The following is a 13,564-nucleotide window of genomic DNA, read 5'->3' as shown; positions in this document are numbered from 1 at the left end:
TACAATTTACTTAGGGTTTCTTTTTCTTTTTACGCAAAAACATATTTGGCCCTCGGTCGAGGTTACTTGTGTGACAAAATAGCGTCAGATCTCAAACAATAAGAGCTACGGCGCTAGTAATGCGTAAACGATGGCTGAGTGCAAAACGGACGTATCATGTCTGGACGCGTTTGCCGCGCAGTATTTGTTCCGCCTGTGAGGTCATCGTACCAACTTACGCGCATGCACTTGATTATTATGAATTAGATTAGTCTAAAGTTGGTGTAACGTGGAAACGCCTTTAGCTAGAACATGATTCGGGTGTCATTCTGAAGAGTTTGCGGAGTACTATTAGGACCCAAATGGACAATAAAAATATTCCCCCTAACATACATGACAATAGGTAATAATGTGAAAACTACAGAATAATTAATGATTTCGTTTCTTGTGGACTCGTAAATATGCTCGGAATTACACAAAAGGCAAGTCAGAAACAGCGCAAAGATATTCTTATCGAGCATACACTGGCCAGCGACTGTCCAAACCTGTGAGTTATCTATTCTGTAATCACTACTCTGTTTAACCAAAGTATTAGAGGGATTGGTAATCTGTTTACATATTAATTCGAAACACGTTTTCAAGTAAAATCTGCGGTTCGCATCCATACTGCGCATACAGACTTACGTGTTTTCTGTCCGCACCCACTAGCTGAGTGGATAGCGGCACGGTAGCTCAGCGTGTTCGGTCAGAGGGCTAGCTGCCCTCTGTAATGAAAAAAACGAGTTATTGGATCAACAGCGAACTGAAACGGGTGTCTTTCGACGTCCGCCCAGAGCAGATACAACAAACGAAAACGAACAAAAATGAGATTTAAAAAAAAAAAAAGTAGTCAGTACGACAGAGTGTCAATCCTAAGGGCCCTGGTTCTATTCCCGGCTGGGTCGGAGATTTTCTCCGCTCAGTGACTGGGTGTTGTGTTGTCCTAATCATCATCATTTTATCCCCATCGACGTGCAAGTCGCCGAAGTGGCGTCAAATAGAAAGACTTGCACCCGGCGAACGGTCTACCCGAGGGGAGGTCCTAGTCACACAACATTTATTTTTACTTACTTACTTTTTTGTTTTTTACATGTTCTGAAGTCCCTCGTTGCTGGCGGAGGTTGAAATCGAAATAGACTCTCATCACAATCAATACACAAGGTATCACTTACCTAATATCACAGCTGCGCTCATCCATAAATCAAAAACATCCGCAAACTTCTGCTCTGTTGCTGCTGAGCGCCACTGGACTACGTCACATTGCACTGTGCGCGCAAATCAGTGTCCTGTTGCACTTAAAAACGCTCAGGCACCTCCGTCAGTCAACTTCATAACTTTGCCCCCCAATAAATTAATTCGTATGTGCCGTTTCCCATCGTCAAATAGTAAAGCAAATGGTCACATCTTCTCACAGCTTCTCTCCTTCCTCTTTTAATTTCTCCTCTAGTCTCTCCAATTTCTTTTCTCTCTCCTCATTTCTTGTGTTTCATCACGTTTCTCTTTGTCTCTATCTCTCTCACGCGTTCTCTCACGTCCATTGCTGCTGGAGCTTAACGTTTAAATCTAGCTGCCTGTAATTTGTCTTTATTGTCGTTCTTTACATGAACGGGTATGAACTGACCATTTCTTCTGCTGTAGCTTCCACTCTTTCCACTATTTTGTAATAGTTATTCCTAAATTGTTTATTCCTTATTAGGTTGCTAGATGTAATGACTGCAATGTAAAATACGCTGCCGCAGATTTCCAATTCATTCAGTATTTGCAGTTTCAGTAGTGCATATGGAGTACATGAAATGATTACATTTGTAGATCAATAGCACAACCGGTTCTGAGGTACCAGATATCGACCCCTGCTGAAACACCCATTTTAGCACGTGGTGTAGCATCCACGGGGAGGGAAGCAGCGTTGGCTCTGGCACCCAGTCGATCGTACAGACAGCGAATACTCTCCTGGGATATGTTTCTCCATGCCTGCTCCACTTGTTCACGTAGTTGTTGCTTGACGAGTCACATGGTTGACTTTTCGTCCCGTCAAATCCCACACGTGCTCGATTTCAGACAAGTCCGGAGATCGTCCTGGCTAGGAAAGTTGCTGCACGTCTTTCAGAGCACGGTGATTTCCACGGGCAGGATGTGGGAACAATACATCACCTTCCTGTAGCAAGAACGGCAGAAGAACGAATGTAACAACATTCTGCACGTACCGAGCGCTGGTCAGCGTCCCCTCCAGTAACACCAAAGGCGTACGAGAGTTGTAGCTCATTACAACCCAAACCGTAAGGGGGGGGGGGGGGAGGTGGTCAGTGTGTCCTGAACGAATGTACTCTATGAGACGGCTCTCACCAGGTCTACGTCGTACGCGCAAACGACCATCACTTGCGTGCAGGCGGAATCTGCTTTTGTCTCTGAAGACCACGGAACGCCATTCCATCTTCCAAGTAAATGAAATGAGCGTTTGGCGTCATTGGCCAGGAGACCCTTTATGGGGCAGGTCCGGCCGCCTTGGTGCAGGTCTTGTTACATTCGACGCCACACTGGGTGAGCTGAGCGCCGGATGGGGATGAAATGATGATGAAGACAACACAACACCCAGTCCCTGAGCGGAGAAAATCCCCGACCCGGCCGGGAATCGAACCTGGGCCTCTTAGGACGGCAGTCCGTCACGCTGACCATTCAGCTATCGGGGCAAACCATCTTCCAAGTGATCGAGCCGTGGACGTCGATGCTGTGGCGTTAGTGGAAGACGAGCTACAGATGTGCGTGCCCGTAATCCCACTGCTAACAGTTGGTTCGCTGCAGTCCGACATGGCACGTCTGCACTCACAAGCTCTGGTATCTGTACTGTGGTAGCTGTACGATCTGCCACTGCTGCCCTTACAATACGAAGATCCTGGCAGCCATTTGAGTTGGGTAAACATCCAGAACGTCGCCTACAGGTGTGAGTACGTTCTCGTGACCACTGATACCAGCATCGTTACACAACGGACGCAGCACGTCCAACTTGTGTGGCAAGTAATTCTCCGAAAGGACCATCTCGCCACTCGGAAGGCCACATCCTGACCCTTTTCAAACTCGCTCAGTTGGCTGTAGGAAGCACGAGTGTGTCTCCGTGGTATGGTTGCCTACGTGCTTCACACGTTTGCAGCACACACAGCCTTCTGGCAGCTAGCATTCCTTACTAAAGGATAGATACAGATTTCCCTCCGGTAGGTATGCTATTACCCTATCTATTGGAGGACGACATTGAAACCATTATCAGTACACCTACTATCCCCCTGGTGGCATATGCCATCAACGGATCAATGTTGACGTCTTTCTTCCAAGTGTACTACCTATTTTTTCCGGCAGTGTATGTAGAATACCTGCTTAACTGTAAGAGATGGCCTGAATGTCTCAGTCTCTTTCTTCTTCTCCTTCTTCTTACGTCTCTTCGGCATGGATGACCATATGCGTACTCTATGTTCTTCCACCAACTATTTCTTTTCCCCGCTTTCGCGGTCCACTCTCTTTTTCTCAGGTCCATCGCCTCCTTATCTCTGAAGTGATGTCTTCCCTCCAACTTGTCTGTGGCTTTCCTGGCGCACCTTGTGCCCTCCACGGATCCTCATGATCCTACTAATGGTAGCCTTTCGTCATTCACTCTTATTAGGTGTTCTGCCCAAATCAGTCTTCGTCCTCTGGACAATTTCACCTAGGGTGTATATGTCTTCCTCTTCCTGATTTTTTAATCTCCTGCATTGCTGAGACTGAGTGTCCATTATGAGGCCAAATACGAGGGTGAGTCAAATGAAAACCTTAAATATTTCTTAAATATAATTTATTGTGCAGAAGTGGTACAAAGCTGTATCACTTTTCAACATAATCTCCCCCACGCTCAATGCAAGTCTCCAGTGATTACAAAGTGCATAAATTCCTGTAGAAAAAAATTCTTTTGGTAGTCCACGCAACCACTCATGCATCGCGTGCCGCACCTCTTCATCAGAACGGAACTTCTTTCCTCCCATTGCGTCTTTGAGTGGTCCAAACTTATGGAGATCACTTGGGGCAAGGTCTGGTGAGTATGGTGGATGAGGAAGACACTCAAAATGCAGGTCTGTGATTGTTGCAACTGTGCTACGGGCAGTATGGGGCCTTGCTTTGTCATGTTCAAAAGGTCACCTGCTGACAGCAATCCACGTCGCTTTTGATTTGATTGCAGGCCGCAGATGATTTTTTAGGAGATCGGTGTATGGTGCACTGGTGACAGTGGTCCCTCTAGGCTTGTAATGCTCCTAAATTACGCCTTTTTCGTCCCAAAAGAGTGTTACCATAACCTTCCCTGCTGATGGTTCTGTTCGAAACTTCTTTGGTTTTGGTCATGAGGAATGGCGTCTTTCCTTGCTCACTCTTTTCGTTTCCTATTGGTGGGCGTGAACCCAGGTTTCGTCACCAGTAGCGATTCTTGCAAGGAAGCCATCACCTTCCCGTTCAAAGCGCCGAAGAAGTTCTTCACAAGCATCAACACGTGGTTCTCTCATTTCAAGAGTCATCTGCCGTGGCACCCATCTTGCAGACACTTTGTGAAACTGGAGCACATCATGCTCTATGTGGTGTGCTGCCCCATGACTGTCATTCAGTGTCACTCGGTGGTTTTCCTTCACTATGGCTTCAACTGCTGTAATGTTCTGTGGAGTCACAGCTCGTTGTGCCTGACCTGGACGAAGAACATCTTCCACTGAAGTCACACCATTTGCGAACTTGCTACTCCATTCGTAGACTTGCTGCTGTGACAAACATGCATCACCGTACTGATCCTTCATTCATCGATAAATTTCAATAGGTTTCACACCTTCAGTACGCAAAAAGCGAAAAACAGAACGCTGTTCTTCCCTGGTGCAAGTCGCAATTGGGGCGGCCAAATGGTTCAAATGGCTCTGAGCACTATGCGACTCAACTTCTGAGGTCATCAGTCCCCTAGAACTTTGAACCACTTAAACCTAACTAACCTAAGGACATGACACACATCCATGCCCGAGGCAGAATTCGAAACTGCGACCATAGCGGTCGCCCGGTTCCAGACTGTAGCGCCTAGAACCGCACGGCCACTCCGACCGGCTGGGGCGGCCATCTTTATACTGATGCTGCGACGGTATGTATTCATCTGCACTATGCTGCCACCTACAGGCCATTCTGCAAGCTGTTTGTAGCACACTTAAAGGATAACGGGGCGAAATTTCGATTTGTTATAACAAATTTAAGGTTTTTATTTGAGTCGCCCTCGTATTTTCGTTAATATCTTTCTCTCCAAGACTAGCAGTTTTGTTCATCTGTTTTCCTTCATGTAAACAGAGCTGTACGGAGCTACCGGGATAATTACACTTCTCGAAAATGCTCTACAGCGCAGCACGTCCCCTAAGTCATAATATGCTCTATTTGCGGCTGCGATTCTTGCCTTAGTTTCAACTTCCATTCTCTTCTGCTCGCTAAAAATGCTTCCCAAATATTTAAATATGTCTGTTCCTCTAGAAGTTATTTCGTCAACTGTCAAAGGGGTTCCATCATTCGGTGCTTTGCTGACGACCATGTGCTCAGTTTTCTCCTCATTAATTTGTAAACCTGCTTTCCTCGCAGTATTTCTGTAAGAACTTGCGATGAGCTGCAAGTCTTCTTTGCTACCATTTATTAGAAAAACATCGTCCGCATATGCATTATCCAGTTTTATTCCATCTTGGTTTAAGTTTTGGTGTTCTCTGTCTGTGTTCTTCAAGATTAAATTAAAAAGTATCGGAGGTGATGTGTCTCCTTGTCTAAGACCAGTTCTGAGTTCAGTCTGCTTTGACATTCCTGTAGTGGTCTTTACTCTACAATTGGTTTTTTCTAAACACATCTGTACTAGCCGTATTAAAATTTTTATAAACAGAAACTCTTCCAAGACATTGGTGATTGTGCCCCTATGTACACTGTCGTAAGCTTTTACAAAGTAAACCGAAGTAAACAAAAACCATTGAATATTAACGTTTTGTTCCCAACCTTTCCTGGTTTTCTCAGCGCAAAACCTAGTCTATAGTTGATCTGTTCCTTCTGAAACCAGATTGATGGTCCCCTATAATTCCTTATGCAACTTGCATGGGGGCTTAATTAAATAGAATGCAAATATTTTTAGTAGCTGTATGTCCGGCTACGAAGTCTCGTAACCGGTTGGCCCTGACTAGTATTAGTACGCAATCTGACTGCATAGAATAACAACAAAGAATGAAAGGAAATTTCCGTTAACACAATTAATTAATTAAGTCCCCAGCAACTATAAAAGCTACGAAACAAAAACTACGAAACAACAAAGCACAAGTGTAACCGTTCTGTGTGTGGAAGTGTGATTCAACGTACACATCTGGCACGGTTCTTCCTCAATAAGACAAGATATTTTAAATACCATTTACACTGAAGTAATTAAAAAAAACTGAAGTACTATAATTGCACATAGAAACCCGAATTACAGTCTAATACATGAACACAAGCCAGATGCTTTGTTGACTGAACCTGTGACCAAGCGGCATTGTTAGTTAGGAAATTTAAAAAAAATAAAAAAATGTTTTTTACCGTCATATATATTGACGAAAAATACACTCTGATCATTACAACATCCTCATTCGAACAGCATCGGCTGTCTAGTCCATCAGAACAACTGCACACGACATGCTCACAACCAGTACTGCTATTGACATCCTCTCAACAAGCACTAACTACGGCAACTTCTCAACTATTACTTCCCACAGCAACTTCTGAACAAGCACTGCCAGTGGAGGCGGCGGAATAAAACTCTTTGGCGCAATCTCTGGCGCTGTGACTCAGTGTAGCCACCTTTCAAACTGGTATCATTCGCTTCAGTAGACACTGAGGTAGAATTTTGCAGCTTCCGTGAAGGAGCGCAGTCATTCTACAATTATCACATAGCTGGGGTAGTTTTTTTTTGCTTTATTTTTTTGTTGGTGGGGGTGGGGGGCCTCTGCTTTGCCGCTTACGGTGTCTGGTACCTCACACGGAAGACACTGCGTGATGCCATCTTACCAGGATAAATAAATAATCCTGAGTCACTAATAACTAAGTCGACCATGTCTGCACACGTACCCCCGTGATCCTCTTAGCACCACATTCCACATTCGCCTTGTGTATCATGATGAGATACAGGGCATGGAATGTTGACCTCCCCCATAACGGGTTATCAGCTGCCGGGTCGACTGACGCAAGACAACTGCAGTCTTGCAAGTGACACGTGACGTCAATGGCCACAGCTTTTTCGGTGGAAACAATGACGCAAGTCCGGGCACAGGGAAATAGCGGCACATTCTATTTTGTCTGATTCCAGCTATCGAGGAAGGAAAACAGCGCTACTCGCTTGTACAAATATAAACACAGACGTTCGAAGTTCTTCTACAGTGGAGGTAGTGCTAGTGGACAAGGTCATCTATTGACCAGGCCGTAGATGAAACTAAAGGTGCGTCTACAGTAGACAATACCGCTTTCTGTTCAGCTTTTGCCCATCTTGAAGCTTTCAACAGCGCAGCGGACACACGCATTTCGCGCCGGCCTGTTTCGTGTAAAATGACTGGCACGTGTCAAATCACGTTGCGTTCCCCTCATTGGTAAGACTATCGTGCCCTGTTTGGCAACAATCGGCCTTCGTGATCAGACTATTTACGAAGTATGTCGTGGTCGGAAAGACTCAGCAACTGCAGTCAAGTGAGTCCTGGAGCACTTACACAGAGTGCCGTCCCCATGTTGCCCCACTCTAGACTCAACAAAACATCACCCACGCACTGTTTCTTACACCCAGCCGCCCTACATATATTCACGTCTGCCCCCACCCCGTAATACACACACACACACACACACACAGACACACACACAAACACACACACACACACACACACACACACACACGCGCGCGCGCGTGCACACACACATTGTACATTATGCTATTAATCCCTCCTACTTGAGTCAGAACGAGGGGGAAAAAATAAGAAAATCCTAAAAACAAAGTGTCTTTTTTATTTCAGTTTCTTTGGTAAACCAAAATATAATTCTAACAATTTTTCCTGATTTATCCATATATGAAACAGCCATTCGTTAGTACAAAATTGGGCATAAGGAATGTATACTACAGACTATCTTTCTAGGTATCTATCTTCTTCTATATCTTTTATTATCTTTGTTCTTCTGTCCATACGTACAGGGCGTCTAACAGATATTCACAATTTCTTCTTTATACTTTTGACAAAATTAGTTGCAAATCTTTTATTTGTTATTGATTATGTAGGTTCACGACCAGGTTGTTTCTGCATGTGTGCCTTTTTTAAGTGTTCCTGTTGACATTACACTCACATAATATTTTATTCTACGTCTATATAATGGTACTATGAGATTTCGTTTTATATTATACTTACGTCTAGATGAATCTTGTAACATAATTTGTTTTATGTAACATGTTTTCAACATAGCTGACGTATTTACTTTCTACAGAAGAATGATAGTGAAATTTCATATTTTTCTTGAAAGTTATAAAATTGTAGATTATTACAATATCAATGTAATATTACTATCAGATTTTATATTATAATTACGTCTAGATGGAGTGACGTCCAAAATTACGTGCAAAACTTTGTTAACGTAATAGAAAAACATAGGGATGAATGAAACACAACATAAAAAAATGTTTAACATTAGGATTGCACATCTACATAACACACAATATCTCTAGCCAAAGATATCTCTGACTTCCTAAGATATAATTTACTTGTGAACGTAAAATATCTTTGGAACGATCTGTCATTGTAGAATTGTCAAAAACTGAAACGAAATTTCTATAGAAAGTAATGCGTGACGTATGTTACCGATGTAGTACACAAAAGAATTTACGTTGTAAGATGATTTATGAACGTTACCCCAGTCAGACGTAACTGTAATAAAACATCTCATAGTGCTGTTACATTGACACTGAAACGATCTATACTTTTATAAGTGTCAAAAAAATTATACGAAATAGCACTATTATTCTTCTATAGAAAGTAAATACGTGACGTATATTAGCAACACAGTACATAAAGGAAATTACGTGTCAAGATATTTTATGGACGCCACTCCATCTAAAAGTCGGAATAATATAAAATAAAATCTCATAGTACCATTACATAGGCATAGAATAAAATGATATAATAATGTAATGTCAACAGGAACACATGAAAATGACGAAACCCCGAAAAATGTTTGTCGTAAATCTATGCAGCCAACAAGAAATAAACAATTTGCAGCTAATTTTGTTTATAGTGCAAAAAAGACCTCTTATTATGACTTTATGCAAGCTGCTGGCCCAGTACAAAAGTTATTATCAGTTTCGTTTTGCGATGCGTAACTGGATTCGCCTCAAAGAAACTCTGCACATCAAGTGATTAGTGTGGGCCCCAGTATCAACGGAAAGCGTCGGTTTGTTTCCCGTTGCATACAGAATGGTTTTTAAAGCTGAATTTTACCTGCCCGTTCGATAGGGCGGTCCCAAATTAGCCTAGTGCGATATTCGTTACATCATTATGTACACACATCAACAAAAGTGTTGCATCACCCCGATATGTCGTGCAGGTTACTGTGCCTGTTACTGTACCGATCGGAAGGTCACTTCTGATGCTGTTTGTAAACATACACACAGTTACCGCGGGCGCTATATAAGAGTAAAACGTCACACTCGAACGGGTTGCAGCATGTCAGTTGAGAATAAAGCGTCAGTAGAGACGCGCTAGAGACGTCTGTGGATCAGCAGAGTGAACATCCATCTCACCAAGAAGAACAATTGCGACCAGTGATCGGGTTCGTATCATCAAGTTATGCGTACAAGGCTTGTCAGGTATGCTGTTCGAAGCACGAACCCGAGGTTACGATTTGACAGTGTGGACACATTGCAGTTTAATATGTACACATGTCTCATAGCGAATTATTGTTTTCTGTTTCATGAATTTTGAAATAAAGGGGTGATGCAAAACTTCTGTTGATGTGAGTATTAATAGGTATAGTAAAACAGGAGGGACAATATTGAGTACTCCAGCAGCGACACGTGTGCCATTCTAGCCCGTGGTGACTTCTACCACCATGCAGAAAAATGGTTCCAATGGCTCTCAGCACTATGGGACTTAACTTCTGAGGTCATCAGTCCCCTAGAACTTAGAAATACTTAAACCTAACTAACCTAAGGACATCACGCACATCCATGCCCGAGGCAGGATTCGAACCTGCGACCGTAGCGGTCGCGCGGTTCTATATTGTAGCGCCTAGAACCGTTCGGCCACTCCGGCCGACCGCCATGCAGCAACGATACTCACAACTGCTTGAGGTATTGATTATTCTTTGTGTTTCACTGTCCCTCTTAAAACATACCAATAAAACCAGATTAATTTGGAGACCTTCTATCAAACGCTCACGTGAGACTCTGGTTTAAATATTATTTCTACATTTCTACATTTTACTTGAAGTGCGAAACAAACCGACGCTTTCCGTTGCCACTGGTTGCCACATAAAAGATATGATAATCAGTTTTCGATCACAAAAATGAAATTACTAACATCTGCCGAAAAACGAGAGAAAATGCGCCTGACGATTCTTAGGAGAGACAGGCCGGCATGTAAATTAAAATCTTGTACCTCAGTTTCTGTTTCTGTGTTCGTGGTAATCTTAGGAACTACTCTATGAATTTTGATACTGTTTCCGCTGATTAGTAGACTGACGCACGAGTGAGGTTTGCGTAAATAATCTATAAATATTTCCTGCAAATTGTTTGAAACACGATGAATTTAGTGTGGGCCCCAGTATCAACGGAAAGCGTGACTTCTACCACCATGCAGAAAAATGGTTCCAATGGCTCTCAGCACTATGGGACTTAACTTCTGAGGTCATCAGTCCCCTAGAACTCAGTCCTCCAGCACTGTAAAATGATACCACTACCATCAAGCAGGAAATGGCAGAACTCAGGTTTGTCGGCAGGTCCAGGCCGGCGCATTCTACCGCTACCGGAAAACCGCAATGTTCAGTCGCTACCAGGATGCCGGCACGTTCTACCGATGCTGGAAGACCACTGCGTTCTACCACTACTGCATGATCAGCGTGTTCTCCCGGTACCTTGGTACTGGCGCATTCGACCACTACCGGGAGGCCGCCGTGCTCTACCGCTACACAGATATCGATGCATTCTACCACTACCAGGAGGCTGGTGCGTTCTACCGCTGCCGGGAGGCCAGCGCGTTTTCCCTTTACTGGGAAGCCGATGCGTTCTATCGCTACCAGGACGCCAGCACATTTTACCATTACCGGTCAGCCAGCCAGCATGTTCCACCATTACCAGAAAGCTGGAGCGTTCTACTATTACCAGGAGGCCAGCAAATTCGGTAGGCCAACATGTTCCCCTACTATCAGCAGGCCAGCACGTTCTACAGGTACTAGGAGGCCAGCACATTCTACCACTACCAGGCAACCACTGCATTCTACCACTACCAGAAAGCTGGCACGATTTACCGGCACCAGGCGTCCGGCACGTTCTACCACTATCAGGTGGTCAACATGTTCTACCACTGTCATGGGCTGGCACGTTCTAGTGCTACCAGGAGGTCAGTGCATTCTGCTGTTACGAGGAAGGTGGTGTGAGCTGCCTCTGAATTCTTAAACGACGTACAGTGCAGGACGTTTCAGATATTAAGGTGGTAGGAACATAGTTTTTGCTATGTATTTAACGCTTAAGGGGTATGAAGGTAACTATGGGAACAGGTCACATGCAAAATGCAGATGGCCAGTAGTCGTAGCTGTGCTGAACTGACGTTGGAATCAGGCGGATGGGTAGTGCAGTGCCTCGCAGCTCCAATCATTGCTACGAATGTCACTCCAGACGTTGATTAAATGTTGAACAGATAACATTAGTGCCCATTGAGAACTTTCTTTGTATGAACTGTTTGAATTGTGTAAGTTGAGCCTTTCAGCTTGCAACTTAAAATTACGGGTTTGCTTAGCTTCCATTTTTAGGTGTGTGTCCAATGCCATAGCTAAACTCATTCGTGGTGAACATATAAGAATAGTATATACCACCTCTAACGAAATTCAGTACCAATACATTCACAACGAGCGTCCCCAGAAAGATAAAAATGCTGCCTCAGGGGTGTATATCTTAGAGTGCCGTTAATTTCCACAAAAAAAAAAAAAAAAAAAAAAAAAAAAAAAAAAATTCAAATGTGTGTGAAATCTTATGGGACTTAACTGCTAAGGTCATCAGTCCCTAAACTTACACACTATTTAACCTAAATTATCCTAAGGACAAACACACACACCCATGCCCGAGAGAGGACTCGAACCTCCGCCGGGACCAGTCGCACAGTCCATGACTGCAGCGCCTCAGACCGCTCGGTTAGTCCCGCACGGCTGTGAATTTCAAGCAGCTTACATTGCCCAGACGGAAAGGGCTTTTAAAATTAGGTTTCAGCAACCAGAACGAAGTCTTTCGCGACGGCACTGTTATACAGAACTTTCACGGACTTCTTGCCGCGTCAGTTAAGGTAAAACTTAGAGCTTTCCACAATGTCCACTATCACCTTCGTCAGGAGCAAGTGACCGTTGCTCCTGACGATGACGGCAGATAAAATCGTCGAAAGCTCGAGGTTTTACCCCGAACTGATGTGGCAAGGAGTCCGAGAACGTCTTATACAGATTTGAGGAACATTTACTCACTAATAAGGGCATGTTAAGCAAAATTCCGCCTTCGCTGACAAATTAAGTATAGTTGCCACCAGCCACCTACACCAAAGTACTTAAATGTTTTACACTACGCTCCTAAAGGAAAAAGACTCAGTCTGCTTGAAGAGATCAAAATTACTAAACAGTAACACGCTAGAAGGATATGTTACACTTTGATCACTTTTCCCGTAAAAAGCAGGTTTTCACAATTGCGTGTTTCCAATTTTTAAATAATTCATAAATTTATATACACACCAAAGAAAGCTTTGCATCACCCCGGTTCCCAGAACTCCTGAATGTAGACGTTGACTTTGGATATTGTATCACAGACACAGTCCCTTTGATTGTTCAGAGATTCAACTAAACCCGCCCAGAGATGTAAAGAATCATGCATGATCAGCGCCTATTACACGGACGGGGTCCGACAGCCGATCAGTTCCAGTCATTCCACCAAGAAGGAGGTACACGGGTCGTGTTGTCTGTAGTTCAACCATGCCTAGACGGTCATTACCGCGGTTCGATCGGGTCCGCATTGTTACTTTGTGCCAGGAAGGGCTCTCAACAAGGGAAGTGTCCAGGTGTCTCGGGGTGAACCAAAGAGATGTTTTTCGGACATGGAGGAGATAAGAGAGACAGGAAATGTGGATGACACGCCTCGCTATGGCCGCCCAAGGGCTAGTACTGCAGTGGATGACCGCTACCTACGGATTATGGCTCGGAGGAACCCTGACAGCAACGCCACCATACTGAATAATACTTTTCGCGCAGCCACAGGACGTCGTGTTACGATTCAAACTGTGCGCAATGGGCT

The sequence above is a fragment of the Schistocerca americana genome, chromosome 1 (assembly GCF_021461395.2).
Source record: "Schistocerca americana isolate TAMUIC-IGC-003095 chromosome 1, iqSchAmer2.1, whole genome shotgun sequence".
Taxonomy (NCBI): Eukaryota; Metazoa; Arthropoda; class Insecta; order Orthoptera; family Acrididae; genus Schistocerca; species Schistocerca americana.
The sequence above is the reverse complement of the archived record's forward strand: the minus strand, read 5'-3'. Positions refer to the sequence as shown.